General features: G+C 39.0%; 1 long non-coding RNA gene across 1 annotated transcript; it reads left to right on the top strand.

The window, feature by feature from the left end:
- Nucleotides 1-17,847: 17,847 nt before the first annotated feature.
- LOC311067220 lies at nt 17,848-18,927 on the top strand. The gene is made up of 2 exons (XR_014603197.1): nt 17,848-18,083; nt 18,158-18,927. It is a non-coding gene; the product is annotated as an uncharacterized lncRNA (long non-coding RNA).
- The last annotated feature ends 1,278 nt before the right edge of the window (nt 18,928-20,205 follow it).

The raw sequence follows: 20,205 nt of genomic DNA, 5'->3' as shown, positions 1-20,205 counted from the left end.
CGTTGGAGATTAATATTTAGGTGGTAAATTATGTGGGGTTGTTTTCGCAAAAGCACCCGCGTCTTTTCAGTTTGTTTTTATTTGTGTTACTTTATTTTATTTTTTTTATATTCTTTGGTTAATTTTATATTATTTTTCTCTCTCTTCTATTTAGTTTGTTAATTTCTGCTTTCTTTAACTAACGTTAGTTTTTGTTTGTTCATCAGTTTTTCTTCATTATTTCTGTTTTGTTTATTCTTTTGTTGTTTCACTCGTTCATTATTTTTATTTGTTCATCCTTGCCTTCATTTGTTCGGTTTTGTCTTTCATCTTTCTGCAGAACGGTTCCTGATGTTGTAAAGTGATCTCTTCTGTTCCCTATATCGATACGGTTCACTCGTACTGCGTCACTAGAAGCAATGGGAAAACTCCTGTTTCCTCTGATTACTGAAGCCTTATAGAATCACCAGTGAAAAAAAAATGCTCTTTGATTTCTCCAGCTTTCAACACAATAGTCAAGTCAAGTCACCTTCATTTATACAGCGCTTTTAACAATATAGATTGTTTCAAAGCAGCTTTACAGTGATAATAGGAAATTAAAGTAACAGATTTTTGGGGTTTTACAGCATCTCTAGAATAAAGTTTTTGTCCAGCTAAAGTTAGTTTTGATTGATTTACTACAAATTGCAAAGATCATTAGTTATTAACTTAGGGGCCGCTAACACGACACCATTCCAACAGAAAACCCTTAATGCGCTCCGGCCGCTCATCCACACGACAACAATGTATAGAGGCCAGAGAACGCAAACCTTGAAACAGGTTCCAAAGTGCAGAAGAAAAAAATAAACGTTATCTCAGCGCATATGTATTATGTGTTTAGTCTATAGGTATGCGTATTTGAATATATATGTGCGCAGGCGTGTAGTCGTTCTCTACAAATTGACCTCAACAAACTGCAAACTACCTGTCTGGCCTTAAAAATTCATAATACAGAATTTTATTTTATTTTTTTCAGTACAGCCGTCACTGCTCAGGGATCAGCTATTAGGAGCCGGAGTCGACTGCCATCAACTCTCTCACTGACAGACCACAGTGTGTGAGGCTCCAGAACTGTGTGTGTGATGTGTTGGTTTGCAGCACGGGGGTCCCACAGGGCTCAGTGCTCGCTCCTTTTCTTTTCAAGGAAGGCGTCCCAGATTACTCTGGTGAAAATCCAGGGTTTGGACTTTGAGATGGTGACAACATACAATTTCTTGGGTGTTCACCTCAACAATAAACTGGACTGGTCTAACAATACAGAGGTTCTGTACAAGAAGAGCCAAAGTGTTCTTCACTTGTTGAGGAGACGGAAGTGCTTTGGTGTGTGTGCAGGTCATTGCTGAAGTCTCTCTATGACACTGTGGTGGCTTCTGCGCTCTTTTATGGGGTAGTGTGTTGGGGAGATGGAAGCACTGAGAGGGACAGAAAGAGACTTAAAGGGGTCATATAATGCCATTTTTGTACAAGTTAATATGATTCTTTAGGGTCTAAATTAAAAGTTTGTAATATACTTTAATTAAAAATTCTCATTAGTATTGTAAGAAAACACTCATTTTACTTGGTCAAAAACAGCTCTGTTTTCAGCACGCCGTTTAAGTGCATGTGTCTTTAAATGATAATCAGCTTTGCTCACCCCGCCCCCCTGTTCTGTGTGGCATTTTGACACAACACACGTGGAGTGTTGCCTTGACAACAGTTGAAGGGTATATTTTGGAGAAAGAATGGCAGCGGGAGTCTCTGAGGACACTGTGCAACCGTATCAATTTGAACCGGAGTCGGACCCGGAACAAGATGACGGCCCCGAAGAAGTTCGACAATTAAGGCTCGAACAGGACATTTCTTAATGGTTGGTTAATGTCATGTCACTTTGATCTATATTTGTGTGTACTGGCAGGTAGTGAGATACGAACGCTATGTGTTTACTGATACGTTAGTTTATTGATAGATTGATGTTACAGCTAATGGTCATGAAAAACTTTTTTTCGGTAAATGTAGGCTTGTCAGTGATGCGTAACGTTATCTATGCAGTGTTAGGTACAACTGTCAGGGCTGAAGCACTAACATTTTACTGATCTGTTTAAAAAATAACCAGTCTGTGAGACTATGACAGTCATTAGGCACATAAACAACACATACTCAGACAGGAGCTAATACCTTTTTCAATGTTCTCATTTGTAAAGCAGTCTGGTGTGTGAAATGATTTGCGCAAACATGAAAGCATTGACGTTGATCGTGGGGAATATTCCCTTCAAAAACAAAACTCAGCCACTGCATCTTCAGCGGTTCGGATTTAGGGACATCAAAATGACTGCTGTGTTCCTTATTACACCCAAGAAAAGAACACCACAATCGCTTAGACGCCATTCTGCTCCAGGGCATCAACAATGGCGGACTATGATGACAGCTCGCTTAGGGCGGGTCTGTGTTGAAACGCTGCTGTCAATTAACAATCGTGGGAGGGGCGTCCGACCATGTGACGTCACACGGTCAGACGGCTCGATTTGAGACGGGAAAACATAAGAAGATTAAAAAAAAGACCACTGGATGGATTTTTATCATTATATGATGGTTGTGTACAGGCACTGCCAACACACTTTTTAGTACAATCAACTTGTAAAAGTGCATGTACCATTATATGACCCCTTTAATAAACTGGTAAAGAGGGCCAGCTCTATCCTGGATTGTCCTCTGACTAAATAGAAACCTTTAAACTTTAATACAAAAAAAAACCTTCCTAAAACGCTCTTTTTAACAGCGGGGATGAATTAATCTTGAGCTGTGAGTACTCACAAGAGCTCGAACTGTTTCATTAAGGGGACGACAATCATGATCAATGACTCTTTAATCGCAGTAACAACACTATGTAGCACTTATTATATCTATTACTTCTATCTAGTATTTTTATTCAACGTCTTTTTCCATATTTTTGTTTTTGAGCTGCTGTAATAAGTGAATTTCCCCGGTGTGGGATTAATAAAGTCTACCTAATCTAACCTGAAACTGCATGAACCTATGGAGATGAAGCCTGCCGAAATGGGGGGGCACCCGTCTATATAAGAGTGCACATCACCATAGGATCTCAGATTAATTCTCCTTCAGTGACGAAGATAATCGTCATGGACTCTGAGACAGAAGAAATGCTTCTGACGACTGGTTTCGTTGAAGAGCCTCGCAGCGGATCAAGACTGACTGATCTTTCCGGCGATCTCTAAAAGAGCTAATTTAATATTTCAAAAATATTTTGTGTGCATTTTGTTTCTGATTTCATTTTTTTATGTGTGTATATATATATATGGGATATTGGAAAAATTTACATACTTAACTATATACTTACTCAGCAATGTTTGTAATGGTTTTAACTAAAGAGGCCCAAACTAATGTATGGTGTCAGTGAACCTGGCGATCGAGCGTGCAGCTGTAGTGCCGTGAGCAAATCCTCACCCTTGACGTTTGTGTGTATATAGATATTTATTTATTTAGTTCTTTTTGTGCATTTTGTTTGCCATTTTTCTTCTCTTTGTTACTTTTGTATATAGCTTTGGTCATTTTTTTTTTCTTTTTCTGGGACTGTTTCACCTCTCGAGCACTGTAAATAAACAGCACTTAAGTCAAGTCAAGTCATCTTCATTTATATAGCGCTTTTAACAATGTAGATTGTTTCAAAGCAGCTTTACAGAGTTAAACGTATAATTTAAGGTAACAGAGATTGTTTTGGCTTTATAGCGGTTCTTTAATAAAGTTATTTTCCAGCTAAAGTTAGTTTTGATTCATTCGCTTCCGTCGCAACGATCATTTGTTATTAAATTAGGGGCCGCTAAGACGACACCATTCTCTCTACACAGACTTTAAACGCGAACCTGTGATAAACGCTGATGGCGTTCACATGCGCATTAAGAATTGGTTCTATAGTTATGTGCGTTTGAATATATGTGCGCAGGTTTGTAATTCCCTACAAACCAAGCCTAAACAAAGTACTGGTCTTTCCTTATAAATTTTGATACAGAATTTTATTTTATTTTGTCACTTCGGGGTAGGTACGCGAAACCAATTTTCCCGACGACGCTTTATCTGTAGAGTGGTAAAGGGATCCTCCATAGGGAGAGACTAGTTGGCACTTCAGCACTGCGTTGTCATCGGGTCCAGGCGAAGGTCCTTCGTCAGATCTGGATACGGCCTGGATCCGGCAGGCTGCGGGAAAACCTCAGGATAAACAACGACACTAAAATTAGCGTAGATGCCATTCTTCTTATGATGTAACGAGTACATCAGTATTTATGGGAAGTGTTCCTGGTTCCAGCTGACCTAATCTATGCAGCCTAATCATTGAATTATAGAAGTCTATAATGTATTATGTGAATGCTAGGTCAAAGAGATGTGTCTTTAATCTGGCTTTGAACTGACAGAGTGTGTCTGCTTCCCGGACAATGGTAGGAAGACTGTTCCAAAGTTTTGGTGCTAAATAGGAGAAGGATCTACCGCCAGCAGTCGATTTTGATATTCTAGGTATTATTAACTGGCCAGAATTTTGAGATCGCAATAGACGTGAAGGACTATAATGCGTTAAGAGCTCGCTCAAGTACTGCGGAGCTAAACCATTTAGTGCTTTGTAAGTAATCAATATTTTAAAATGTATGCAATGTTTAATAGGCAGCCAATGCAGTGTTGACAGAACCGGGCTAATATGGTCATACTTCCTGGTTCTGGTAAGAACTCAAGCTTCTGCATTTTGAACTAGCTGTAGTTTGTTTATTAAGCGTGCAGGGCAACCACCCAGTAGAGCATTACAATAATATAGACTTGAGGTCATGAACGCATGAACTAATTGTTCCGCATTTGTCAATGAAAGCATATGGCGTAATTTAGATATATTTAAAAAAAAATATGCGGTTTTACAGATACTAGACACGTGACTTTCAAATGAAAGATTGGTATCAAAGAGCACACCGAGGTTCCTAACCGACGACGAAGACTTGACAGGGCAGCCATCAAGTGTTAGACAGTATTCTAGGTTATTACGTGTGGGAGTTTTTTGTCCAATAATTAGAATCTCTGTTTTTTCAGAATTTAGAAGTAGGAAATTACTAGTCATTACATTTTTTATATCAGCTATGCATTCTGTTAATTTTGTGAATTGGTAAGTTTCGTTAGGTTTTGAAGAAATATACAGCTGAGTATCGTCAGCATAACAGTGAAAGCTAATTCCATGTTTCCTAATGATCTCTCCTAATGGTAGCATGTACAGAGTGAACTTGTGATCGATAAGACATCTCTTCATTTACTGCTACAAACTGATAACGGTCAGATAAGTATGATTTAAACCATGCTAGTGCAATTCCACTAATGCCAACATAGGTGTCAAATGCAGCACTAAGATCAAGTAACACTAATAGAGAGATACAACCACAATCGGATCATAAGAGCAAATCATTTGCTCGGACTGAAAATCCTCGCAGATATCATTTCTTTCAAGAAAGGAACAGAGTTGTAAGGATACTGGTTTTTCTAATATCTTTGACAGAAAAGGTAGATTCGAGATCGGCCTGTAATTGACTAATTCTGTAGGGTCAAGTTGCGTTTTTTTAACAAGCGGTTTAATCATAGCCAGCTTAAAAGTTTTTGGTATGTATCCTAGTGACAAAGATGAATTAATGATATTAAGAAGAGGATCTGTGACCTCTGGGAGCATCTCTTTCAGTAGCTTAGTCGGAATAGGGTCTAACATACATGTTGTCGATTTAGATGAATTAATGAGTTTGCAAAATTATTCCTCTCCTATAGCAATAAATTAATCAAATTTTTCCTCAGGTTGACTACAATGCTCTCCCTGATGCGATACTGTAGTAGACGGTTGCATAGTTATAATTTTGTCCCTGATATTATCAATCTTATAAGTGAAGAAGTTCATAAAGTCATTACTGCTGTGTTGCTTGGAAACTTCTGGGCTTGAAGCTTTTTTTTCCGTTAGTTTAGCCACTGTTTCAAATAAATACCTAGGATTATGTTTATTTTCTTCTAATAGGGTTGAAAAATAAGCAGATCTAGCAGCTTTTAAAGCCTCTCTGTATGCAATCGAGCTCTCCTTCCATGAAATCCGAAATATCTCTAGTTTTGTTTTCTTCCAGTTGCGCTCCATTTTTCTGGCTGCTCTCTGAAGGGCCCAAGTGTGCTCGTTGTACCACGGCGTTAGACTATTTTCTTTAATTTTCTTTAAGCGCAATGGAGCAACTGTGTCTAAAGTGCTGGAAAAGAGAGAGTTAAAAGTTTCTGTTGCAATATCAAGTTCTTCTAAGCTATCCGGGATGCTGAGATGATGAAACTGATTAGGAAGATTATTGATAAAGCAATCTTTAGTGGCAGAAGTGATAGGTCTAACATATTTATAACACGGAGTCGGCTTTGCAGCCTTGGCTAAGTGTAATTTACACAAGACTAGATAATGATCTGAGATGTCATCGCTCTTCTGCAGAATTTCAACGGCATCAACATCTATTTCGTGTGATAATATTAGATCTAGAGTATGATTACGACAATGAGTAGGTCCTGACATGTGTTGCCTAACTCCAATTGAGTTTACAATGTCTTTAAATGCCAATCCCAATGCATCTTTTTCATTATCTATGTGTATATTAAAATCACCAACAATTAGAACTTTATCTGCAGTCAATATTAATTCTGATAGAAAGTCCGCAAATTCTTTGATAAAATCTTCATGGTGCCCTGGTGGCCTGTATACAGTAGCCAGCACAAATCTCAAACGTGATTTATCGTTTATACTATATATTTACATTAAGCACCAACACTTCAAAAGAAGTATATTTAAAACTTGATTTTTTTAGTGGTTTTGAAAATATTAATATAAATTACAGCAACACCTCCCCCTTTGCGTTTAAGACGAGGTTCATGTTTATAACTGTAATCTTGTGGGGTTGACTCATTTAAAGTAAATGTAATCGTTTGGTTTTAGCCAGGTTTCTGTCAAACACAGCACATCTAGGTTATTATATGAAATCATATCATTAACAATGAGTGCTTTTGGAGTAAGGGATCGCATATTCAGCAACCCAAGCTTTAGCATTTGCTCATCTGTATTATAGCTGTTTTTTATTTGTTGAACATCAATTAAATTTTTAACCTTAGATGGGTTTGGACGTTTTTTGGATTTCCAAATTCGGGGAACAGACACAGTCTAGATGATAGCTAGGTGAAAGAGGCTCTATGTGATGAGATTTATCTGACCTTGGTGACGCGAGGCCGCTAGCAGACAGTCGGTTAAGCCAGTCTGTCTGCTTCCTGACCTGAGGCCCAGATTGTCATGTTTGAGCTCTAAGACTATGTGCCATATTACTAGAGAGAAGAGCAGCACCATCCCAGGAGGGATGAATACCATCTCTTTTCAACAGGTCAGGTTTGCCCCAAAAAGTTTTCCAATTGTCTATGAATTCTATATTATTAAGCGGACACCACCAGCCAGCCATTGAGTGAACACAATCTACTAACTATCTCATCACTCCTGCGAACAGGAAGGGGGCCAGAGCAAATTACAGTGTTTGACATCGTACTTGCGAGTTCACACACCTCTTTAATATAAATTTTGGTGATCTCCGACTGGCGGAGTCGAACATCATTAGTGCCGACGTAAATAATGATCTTAGAGAATTTACAATTAGCATTAGCCAGCACTTTTAAATTTGCTTTGATGTCAGGCACTCTGGCTCCCGGCAAACATGTGACTATGGTGTCTGGTGTCTCTATTTTCACGTTCCATGTGATCGAATCACCAATTACTAGGGCACAATCAACAGAATTCTCAGTGGGTGTTTCACTGAGCGGGGCAAATCGATTTGTTATGGTAATCGGAACGGAAGAGTGTTTTTTTGATCCGCGACTAGAGCGATCCCTCACTGTCACCCATTTGCCCGGCTGCTCAGGCACTAATTCAGCCAGAACCGAGTCATGTAAAGAGTTCATTATGCTAGGCGCATCCAAAGCAGTATCTAAAGCTCTAGCACTCTTACTATCCTCAAAGTTTGGATGCGTGTCTCTAGTTCTGAAATCTTCTCCATCAGCCTAACTGTCTCCTTGCATTTATCACATATAAATCCAATATTGCCGACAGAGAAGGCTATGCTAAACATGTGACATGAAGTGCAGGTGACAATAACAGGACAAGACATTACTCACCATGTTTGTTGACTGATTCTTACTCACCTGGGCTTTTTATGAACTCAAAGGCGTGGGCGCGCGAGAGAAAAATAAATAAAAAATAACTGAGCGCACCGGTGGCGCGTTAACAGGCTAGCGAATTACTAGCGTGTTGTGCTAATAATAACGGAAACTTATTAATCTGAGATGTTGGGTAAGCTGTATGTAGTAATATAAACAACTAGAAATGATAGTAAATTATGGTTCAAAACAGAAAGAAATACGAGGCTAAGACAGAGTTTACAGCACCGAAGCAAACAAACTTACAGCAGGCAGCGAGGCAGACAGGAGCAATCGATCAGTGATCAGCGACAAGCAAACTTTTTACACCTAACATCACTGCGAGTATTGCCATCTTATTTCTTTTTTTTTTTGCAAAACCAGTTTCACCAGACAGTGGGCCTGCGAAGACCTGTTGTCTCACAAGCGACGAAGATAATCTTCATGGACTCTGAGACAGAAGAAATGCTTCTGACGACTGGTTTCGTTGAAGAGCCTCGCAGCAGATTAAGACTGACCGATCTCTCCGGCGATCTCTAAAAGAGCAAATTTCCACACGCCGTTGTTTCTAATGTCGCAGCCGCATGTGCCGCTGGAGTGAGCTCAGCCTGGGATGATGGCGAGTTAATCCGCGTCGGGGTTTGAGTGGTCTATCCCTGAGGAGCCCACATGCAGCCGCCTGGACGACTGGTTTCCTCATCAGAGAGCAGAGCCGTTCTTCCCAGAAGTAAAAAAAAAAAAAATTGCAATACATATCGTATCAGCACTCAAGTATGGTGATAGTATGGAATCGGGAGATAGGTGTATCAGCGCTAATGGTTAAACCTGACACAGATTAAGGCCTGCCTTCCTCGACTCCTCAGTCTCTCACACTGGTCTCTTCGGGCCCTGCGGTGGAAGGTTTCGCCGCTGCACACAAGTTGTCGCAAGCAATGAAAGAAATTAATTCTTTACATTAATCAGAAATTCATTTTGATGAGCTGTTAATGCCATGAATGAATGGCATTAATAATTAAGAAGTGGATGCTTTTCTCCTACAGTCTCTACCATGGACTAAGAACTTACAATTAATAGCCTTCAGTGTAGAGGTGGATCGTTGAACATACATTTATCCTCCCCCAAATTGTAAAATGTATTGTTACTGTTAATATTATTTTAATTTATTTTTATCATTTTATTATTATTATTTTTAATTCATGATTTATTTACTTTATTTTTGTATTATGTGAAAAAATAATAATAATTGAACGCCATTGAAAAGTACCAATACCTCTGTTTTGAAATGCTGTTGTCTATGCTACTACATCAAAATAAAGAATACAAAAAAAAAAAAAGAATTAAGAAGTGGATTTTTGTTTACATGTGAAAGGCATTGTATGTTTACTTTCTTACAATTATTGACCCAAATAGTCCGGCAGGACAAATTAACGGTTGATTAGCCAATATCTATTATCAACCATCCAAATCACACACACAAAAAAAAAGAAAATGAAGAAACTCACATGTGCATCGAGTATTAAATTAATTTAATTGTTTACAAAAATATTGTACAAATGGGATCTGCACACAGCTGTACAAAAGAAAATGTGGACAAACTTCCTCACAGCTCCTATCAGTGCTGGTGATTTTCCTGAGAAACACACAAGCTGATCTAAAATCTTCTGTGTGTGTTCGAGCTGATTCAGGAATGATGGACTTTAATCTGGTTGTTGTCGTTGAGGCTGAGCTGAGGTGTGTGTGTCTCTCCTGTGCTCAGGCTCCACCAATGAGTTGGTTGTTAATTGTTAATGTTAACAAATGAAACCTTACTGTAAAGTGTTGCCAAAAACTATTTATGACATTATTTTTTAAAACATTCTCAATTTACAGCATTTTCTCAGACCAGATCTATGGACCGGACTGCATGGCCAGCATACCCGGACATGTCACCCGTTGAGTATGTTTGGGGCACTAACACAGATTTAGACAGATTTGTGAACAATATTTGAGAGAAATGGGCCTTTTGCAGTGTTGGGCAAGCTACTTGGAAAATGTAGTGAGCTAAGCTAGCAGTTTCTCTACATTAAATGAAGCTTCACTACACTGAAGCTACCACCCTGGAAAATGTAGCAAGCTAAGCTACAGGAACATTGCAAAAGTAGTTCACTACATCTAAGCTATTTTTAAAAATTACATTTTTATATTGAACCAACTTCATTCCAAATCAATGCTATCTCAGTGATCAATAAAACTGTAAGTCAAACAGATAGGCAAGCATAATTGTTCAGTTCAATTGTTTATTCAACAACTGTTCCAAACCAATTTGGCAACAAAAACACACAAACAAAAAAACGTGATCCACATAATAACAAAACCAGGTGTCAAGAGTGTGTGTGTATTCATCTGTATAGGTATGCATATGCACATGTGTTTGCCTGGGTATGCACAATTTAGACTTGGGCACATTTGCAGGACTAACTGTAAGTTAATTTAAAACTCAACTCAGCTCAAACCACAGTAGCAAAATAATTTAGACCTGCTCCAAACAGTAGCCTACCAACATGGCAAAAAAAAAAAAAAAAAAAAAACATGTCCTCTAAATCAGGGGTTCCCAAACTTTTCCATGACAAGGCCCCCCAATTATCACTAGGTTCTGGCCAAGGCCCCCCTTTTGCGGGATGTGTTATTGAACCCATCGACAATACTACAGCAAATGTAGAAATAAATAAATAAAACATCTAGGTGAACATCAGATTATGTGATAATGTTTGATACCAGCCAATCAGAAAGATTATAGAGATGCACCGATTACAATTTTCTAGGCCGATTCCGATTTTTCATTGAGTTTGACCTGCCGATACAGATTTTAGCCGATTCCGATTTCATTTTTTAACCACTTTACAGCACACACAAATATTTATTTTATATATATATATATATATATATATATATATATATATATATATATGTGACGGGTCACTCCATCCTACTGTTGCTCCTACACATCACCACGGACAACCACTTGGATCAGGTTTCTTTATTGCTGGAACACAGTATGACAGAGTGGAATCGTGGGTTCAGCAAATAGATCTCGGGACAACAATCCATTATCTCTTTATCTCCAGTGTGTGTAAATGATATACAAATACAGGAATGTATTTGTGCTAGTTACAAATGTATGTGATACTTGTAATGGCAGATTTTCTGTTTCTCTTACTTACAAAAGAGTGTGTGTTTTTAAACTCTGGGAAACAGGTGTGACGTCAGGAGGAGGCAGACTGAAAAGGGGCTCTAACCCCTAGGGTCAGAGGCCGTCCGATTTAGAACTTGTGAGTTTGTAAGAATAAACTCAGCAGGATTAGATCACTAGCAGAGAGACCTTCCCTTTTCTTAGATAAGAGTCTGTGAGCAGGAAACCTTGAAAGAGAGTATAAAGGCTGCTCTGCCCTCCCTTCCTGGTCGCACTTGTTTCACAGACTGTACTGGTGACTTCTGTGTGGCAACTGGGCCTTCTTGCAAGAATAAAATACTTTTTAATGATCATTTGTATTTCAGAGTGTCTCTTACGCAGTTGATGATTGTTTAATGAATATTTTTGCCACAACATACTACTAATGTGGAATAAATCAAATTAGATATCAAGCATATTCACAACAAAAATGCATAACTTGTATGTCTATGAAACAAAATAAAACTGTGTGTGATCATATAGTGGTTTTAGAATATCTAGGCTGAATTATAATATCTACATACAACATACAGTACATTTCAGCAGTACAATAGTGAAACTACTTGATCCATTTTACATTATATTGAAATAACAAAATAAGGAACATTATCATTGCAAACGCAGCACTCGAGCACATGTGTGGCTAATCTCAAGACTACCACGCTGGTCTGCAAGATAGCTAAACTCGACTTGCACACAACAAATAACATGACGATAAAACCATTTACACAACATAAGATTATTACCTGGAACACAGTATGACAGAGTGGAATCGTGGGTTCAGCAAATAGATCTCGGGACAACAATCTAAATAGCATGTAAAGCAAGTGACAATTAGCACGCTAGTTCACATGAAAATGTGCTTGGTTGCAAATCTCTAAAACATGGCTTTACAAGACACATAAATCATCAACTAAACTCAAAATAGTTAACTGAAATCATTATAAGTACATTGCGTGACAAAATACGAGACATATGTACTTAGAATTATAAGAAAACATCGATTGTCCCAGACCTCCCAAATTGCGTGACTTACCCATTATCTCTTTATCGCCAGTGTGGGTAAATGCAACGCAAATCCCACTGTCACACTGAATCAAACTGCCCCTAGATGGCGTAGTTGCATCACTTTTAATATAATTTAACTAGCCACTCTTTTTACTCCGTTACATACATATACATATATATATATATATATATACACATATATACATATATATATATATATTATAAAACACCACTTTTACCCAAACTGATTAATAAAAACAAGTTTAAATGGGTACATTTTCTATAAATATTTTTGAGTCTTTCTGATTTCTGACACCTAGTCTACTCTAGTTCTTGTTAAAACACACTATACATGCAAATTATGTGCATTTTAGGTACTTATCATCACTCCTTTATTTATCACTATGATAAATAAAATCATATTTATTTTGTCCATCAAAAGTGTGCTTTCACTTTAAAGGTGCTGTATGTAGTTTTTAGCGGCCTCTAGCGGTGATGTTTCAGATGGCAACCAATAAGTTTACAAGCGCGTGCTCTTACGCGTGCTCGAATTTATGAGCGAGCACTGTGAGTACCGGCCAGACTGAGACGCAACCGGACGCAACACACAAAGCATCCCACAACATGCTGGAAACTCAGGTAAACTCCCACTGCAACGTTAAAATAATAGGCTACTTTTATCAGCTTGACGTTGAACTAATGCTCCATGCTCGTACCATGATAAGTATGGAACCCTATCAACCGTGCCGAATTTTGCCACTGCAAGCACTACTTCACATTTTCTTCAGGAAATGTACATTCTAGGTTTGTAGATAAGGTTTCTCCATGATTCAAATGCCCTGCCGATGTTGAGCCGTGTTTTTTACCCGAAGTTCATCCGATTCACGTCTGGCCTTACGAGCTTCAGCAGAAAAAACTTTTTGTTTTGTTTTTTATCAATATGTGGAGTTTGTGTTGTCTGTGTTGTGCTGGGAGCAGGTCGTTTCTTAGTGTTATCAGACATGTCATAAGTTGCATAAGTCATAAGTCCATGTCATAAGTTGCAGTGTCGTCGCTGTTGAGTGCAAAGTCAGTAGGCTAGACGAGTCGAGAGGCTCGGGAGCGCGCATGCAGGTGACAAATCCGACCCGGGACCTTCACATAAAAATAAGAATACTTGCTTTCAGAGGTAATAGCAAAACCCGCAAAGTGGATAATTTTAATGTGAGATTATAACCCCTTCACACACAGGCAATAAAAAAAGGATTCGTTTTGGTAGAAAAGCTACATACAGCACCTTTAATTGAGCGTGAGCTCAATGGTGAATGAAAATTAGACTCGGCGCTGAAACCCTCAGCTTCACAACTGCTCATGCGCTGCTCCTTCTCGCGGTGTGAATGCACTCATTGAACATGCACGCCGAAAACAATTTGCGCTGCTCGCACTTGTGGTCTGAAACAGCCGTAATTCACAAGGTTTCCTACATGTGCGTTCCGTGTGCACGTGTGATGCTGATGTTGCGCAATGTTAATCATGCGGTGCCCGAGTTGAGCTTGTGCTTCAGAAAATGTAGCTTCAGCTTGTGTGGATGCTATTTGATTCAGAAAACAGCGACGCTACCACCACGCTATTGAGAAATGTAGTTAAGCTAGTAACGTCACTACTTGTAGCGACGCTACTGCCCAACACTGGCCTTTTGTGTACATTGAAAAAGTCTTAAATCTTTGAGTTCAGCTCATAAAAACAAGTGTTGCGTTTATAATTTAGTTCAGTATACTAACACAGGTACTACCATCTTTAGGCCATACACTTCCATGGTAAGATTGAATGATGATTTAGGTTGAACACGCAGCATGACATCAGTTTTAAACTCACCTCATTCCTCCACTGCACCAGCTGATCTCGCTTTCATCTCACGCATCTTTACAACTGCACTGGTTGCCAGTTGCCGCTCGCATCAAATTCACTGACTTTTGCCTACAGAACAACCACCGGCTCTGCTCCCTCCTACCTAAACTCATGACTTCAGACTTGCGTGCCATCCAGAAACCTGCGCTGTGCAAGTGAACGTCGTCTTGTGGTGCATCATCTCAAAGAGGCACTAAATCTCTTTCTCTGACCTTTTTCTGCTCCTTTCCTCCACCAGAGCGGCAGAGTCCGTGGCCATTTACAAGAAACGGCTGAAGACGCATCTTTTCCGGCAACACTTGATTCATTAATACAAACACTTTATCTTCTATTCAAAAAAAAAAAAAAGTACACGTACTGCGTTAGATTAAACTGGGAAGGGTCATAACACTTGCATATTGTTGTCCTATAGTTAGTTTAACTGCTTGTATTGTTCTCATTTGTAAGTCGTTTTGGATAAAAGCGTCTGCTAAATGAATAAATGTAAATGTAAAATGTAAATCTCAGCAGACTCATTTATAGTGCAGGCCATCGAACCACTGTCCAACATTGCACTCAATGTCACCGTCTCTCCAATCTTGACTGGCGTATAAAAGAGGCTGTCACGTCCACACACAACATGCCTGCTCTGATAAGACAAGGCGTCTTCATCACAGCCAAGAATAGTAGAGGCCAAAGAGTCCTGATACATATGCAGAAAAGCACCACCTCTCAAGTCATTGCCTTGTGAAGTAGCAGAGTGCTGGGAGTTCATGACTCTGGCCAAACTTAGTGGAAAGCCTGGTGCAGAGTGTGAGCATTTAATCAGATTCTGCTCCACCGTACATTCCTCCTGAGCCTGTGAGAGAAGAATCTTTGAAGACGATGCAGGAAAAAGGACTGATTTCCACCACAAGAATGACAGAGTGCACTGATCTTAACAGTTCAGCGTCATTGGAGGGAATCTGCTCTGTTTTTGCTATTTTCTTTAGGAACATGGATATTCTGGCAGATTTGTTTACCTTTCAATTTATTCAGCACTCTCAGAAAATAAAGTACATACTGTAATTGTACCTTTAGGGGTACAATGGCTTGTCACTGGGGCTGTACCTTCAAGGGTACAATATTGTACCTTAACCTTTAAAAGAAACGGTACATATATGTACCTTGAGGTACAATAATAAGCCCTATATACGTTAGTGTTGATTGTACCTTGGGGGACAGAAATGGACTCCTACTGTAGCCCTATTTCTGACAGTGAGGAAAGAAAGAAAGATGGTGCCTCTTTGGGCGGAAAATTGTTGGGGGACTGGTTTTGCCTTTGTAAAAGCATAAAGAAACAGTATCGATGCATCCATATCTATATGGCAATATGGTGGCTCTTCCAAGAAAGAGAAGATTTATTAATTGAGTCTTTCAGGGCAGACAGTGACTTGTCAGGGGACCCCTCTGAAAATTAAGAGATTGAGCTTGGTGTTGTAGGGGAAGGACTAAAGAAGCACCAACTGGTTGCAATGACCAACTATCTCTGGCAAAACAAAAGAATACCAGAAATTTTGCCACAGAAATGAAGGACTCAGTCAAGTCAGGTCCCGATAAGGTTTGAGCCCACAGAGGAAACATGTCCTTATTGCCCTGGACTAACCCCACCAGGTCTCACAGAACCAGTGGTTGTCACAAAGAGTGTGTCAGTCTACGACATAGATTCAGTGAAGAAAGGTTTGTACATTAAATAAAAAAATGAAAACATTTGTAAATGTGTGATAATGCCAGAGTAAAGTGCCTCTCCTAATCAGTGCCTCTCAGTCTCTCCTAATAAAGGTGTTGCAGTGTGTGTTAAATACTGCCTGATCTGCAAGACACCAGTCAGGTTTCAAGAATACACTTCAGGTTTTCACAATTTCAGCAATAGTATTATTTTGACAACTCGTCTATGTGCAATGATGACATCTGCCCTAAAGGTAAGAAAAAGTTATTTGTAATCCATATGAACAGCATGTCAAATTGATTTTAAAGGTTGTATCAGTGATTTCAGGCCCAAATTTTTTTTATCACATTCATCTAATCTTTCATAACGATCCGCTAGCTGCCCCATAAGCATGCCGTCAAAAAAACGCGTCTCTGTAGGCACCCTAGGCTCTGAGATCTGCACACAAAAACAATTGGTTTCACCAACCACTCAAAACCAAAACAAATAGTGTTCCAACCAATCACCGACAGGGGGAGGGTGTTGTGAGGTTATTACACAGAATTGGTTTTTTTTGTTTTTTTTAAACACCCTTAAAGGAAGCAACACTGTGGTTTTTCCTCGATGTGTCAGTAAGAGTGAGAGCCTGAGATTGGGAACCACTTAATTTTGTGGGTTAGTTGAAATATTTTTTTTATCTATTTTTATGTACATCTTTTCCTTTTAATATCTTAAAGTTATCTTAATAACTTAAAGGTGTTCTGTGTTCAAAGTCATGAGATCCGGGTGTTTGATTCCATGGAGCTTTACAAAGATATACCAAAGCTTCATATGGAAATACTTTGGTCATGTATTTGTACCCTTTTTAAAATGTCTGTGCTGCAGCAAACTAGGTACATATAAAGCACACTGACCATTCAGTCAAACTGTATTAAAGATTTATTTTTGTCTACTGTAAAGACCATGTGTAATCTCTTAGTCATAAATGACTATTACATATGGTATATTTCACATTAAAATAAAGGCAGCGTAATCAGGACTTTTAATATGAATGATCTGTCTGAATGCACTTTATTACATTCAGATCAGCAGTGTCTAATAATGTTCTTGTCTGTGACTGTCTATGAATCTTTTTCTTCATCAGTGATGGCTTCAGTAACACATGGAAACTGATTGGATTATCTCTTATCCACCACAGTGGCTTCAGAGCCAGGGTGATGCAAACAACTGTGGAGTGTGTGTATGCACTGCAAGACTTAAAGACTATAATAAATATTTTATGTATATGTAGTTCCAAAATTTTCAGCTAGCTTTAAGAACATTGTTTTTATTTCATCAGAAAAAGCCTGGTAAAATGTTCTGGTCTGACTGATTTAAAAATGACAACTAATGTTTGATCTTTAATTTGTGTTGAGCTTGAACAGATGCAGAGATGGAGCTGAAGGGCTTCAGGTTGAGCAAAGAGACCATTGGTCTGTCACAAACACAATATCTACCAGAATATCATGCAACAGACTTAGTAAAATATGTTGTTGTAGAGGTTGGTTGTCTGATTATTGTTTTAACTTGAAAAATGTTTCAGACTAGTAATTTACAGGAAAAGAAAATTATTATTATTTTTCATTATAGTGTAGTGGGACGTACTGCTGCGTCTAATTAACCTAATGCGTTCGGGCGTGAGTTCAATCATAACGATGCGGGACCATATAAAAAGGGTTTCGAGTCACTGTTTACCTGTGGCTGTCGTCTGCGTGGTGCGTCATTGCCCAGGCACTGCCCCGGCACTGCCCCTCCTGGTTCCTCATCCGTTCTCGCTTGGAGGTATGTGTTTGGCTGACTAGTTAAACAGAGATGCGTGATGTCATGTAAACAATTGTTCCGTTTTAGCTTCGAGGATAAATTGCGGCTGTGGGCTGTTGGCAGCTGCTACTCTCCTATGGCGTTCCTCTTGCGCGGTTCCGCGTCTGGTGATGCGTTGAGCTTGAGGATAAATCGCAACTGTGGGCTGTTGGCAGTTGTTACTCTCCTTTGGCGTTCCTCATGGTGTTGTCTTGTGTGCGCGTGACGTGGACGGGCGACTGTTATGAAATGAAGGTACGTAAAACCTTCACGATTGCGTGGCGCTCCCTTTTTAGATTGCAAGTATATGTTTTATGTTTATATTTTAGGAGGAATAGACTGGTCAGTGACACCTGTGGGGCAACGCTGCTTGACGCTGCTGCTTTATACACCCGGATTCCTGCTGTTTGTACGTCCGGATTCTTCCCGGCAATAACATTTCTCATCAACACGTGCGCTCGACTTGTGCGTCTTGTGTGACGCTTGCTCTCTAGCGCTCCTTCTTGTGATTGCTGGGTTGTTTCTCCAACTAGTCTTTCAATTTGTGTGATTTATATATATTTTTCTGTGTATTTATTTTTGCATGTTTTGGTTTGTTTATGTTTGTTCTGTTTTTGAAAGTATTGTTAGAAGAATAGTTTTGTACTACATGTATACACTCTGTGTTGGTACAAAATCTTAAATATCATTTGTGTTATTGTGTTTTGGTTTGTTGATTTAAATGTCTATTATTTGTGTTTTCTTTTGTAGTTAGCGTCCTTGTTGTATGTTGAAACCAGTGCAGTAATTTCTGCTCTCATTCTAGGAGCCGAGGCTTCAAGGCAGGCCGCTAGTAGGCCCTCACGTGCGGTGGTGGAGGTTTTGTCACAGAGTGCTGTGCGTTCATGCTTGACCGTATTGGAGTGTGCGTGTGATACCTGTGCACAGGGTGGTAAGAGTGATTATAGGAGCCTTGTGCTCACTAAAGTAGTGTACCTGCCATTGTTAAGCCTCGGCTTCCTCCTTGACGTCTTGAGTATTGAGTGTTGCATGACTACCCAGTCTTTTAATGTTGTCTTAAGATTGTTGCTGACTACAATAAAATTTTTGTATCTTTGTATCCACGTCTCTGGCCCTTCCTCGATAACAACGGTCCTGTGTGTCCTTTTCGTGGGTTATTAAATTCATGAGTATTTCCCTGTTAAACAGGGTGGCGTAGTCGTGCATATGTAGAGGTAGTCGAGGAGTGCCTCCCCTTGAGCGGCGCCCCCCTACAATAGGACTGGAGTGTATGGCAGGGGACTTGCGTGTGTGCTTTTTTCAGAAAGTGGGCAAAGGGTAGGCCATGTTTGTTTTTACTGTATATTTTAAGGTGAATACACTTATACCATGTGTATCTTATTCACAGGCCATTGTATCCCAGTGTTGCGAAGACCTTGTGGGTACAGTGTGACGTGTTTGGGCTGGCTACACACAGATTGTGCTGGAGTGAAAGAAGCTGATATCAAAAAAGGCACTTTCCAATGTGGATGTGATTTGGCACAACCATACACTTTAGATGAGTAAGATTAAATAGAGAGCTTTTACTGTCATTAAGAAACATGGAGTTGGATCATGGGTCTAGCCCAGAATTACATGTTTATTTATATTTTCACTGAAAAGTTTATGATCATGCTAGGAAAAAAAGGAACAAGAGATATACTCAACATTAAATGACTCACTACCGTGTGCTTGTTAGATCACGCACATCACAAGGACTATGAATCGGCATCAAACACACAATAACTGGAATTTAAAACTGTGAAACAAATGATCAATAAACTGTTGGACAGATATACACTAGGATTTGTGCGCTCGACATTTCTTCGCTTTGTGCCGTGAACTTTTAAATGCGCACTTGTGCAGCGCAGCGCTGAACACTGTGACTCCATGTTGCTTTGAGCACATCATTCTGCATACGCGCTTTGTGCGTTCTGTTTTGAAGCATTTCATTATCATAGTTTTGCGCACTGAAAGATTATTAAAAGCTTATATTTTTTTTATACCTAGCCTGCTCAATACATTTAAAATAAGCATAATTTAATTGTATATTATTTCTGTGTAGTGTAGGCTATATAAATACACTTCTGAATTCTTGACATTAATATATAAATATAAAATTGTGAAATGTATGACTGCCTGATTGAATTTTATAAGAGTACTAATAGTAATTTGTTTTTATTAACATGTTTAGATTTTATAAAATTACTGTGCAGATTTTTTCAAGAATTACTTTTTGCTGCTGATTTATACACTCATTAAGTTTAATAAAAATGGATAATACATTTATGTAATATTTAAAGGTGTTAACTAATCTTACACTGCAAAATAATAACTTGAAAAGGATTAAATTCATCAC

The sequence above is a fragment of the Abramis brama genome (assembly GCF_963993115.1).
Source record: "Abramis brama genome assembly, chromosome: 17".
In the NCBI taxonomy this organism is placed as follows: Eukaryota; Metazoa; Chordata; class Actinopteri; order Cypriniformes; family Leuciscidae; genus Abramis; species Abramis brama.
This window is presented reverse-complemented; position numbering and strand designations above follow the sequence as displayed.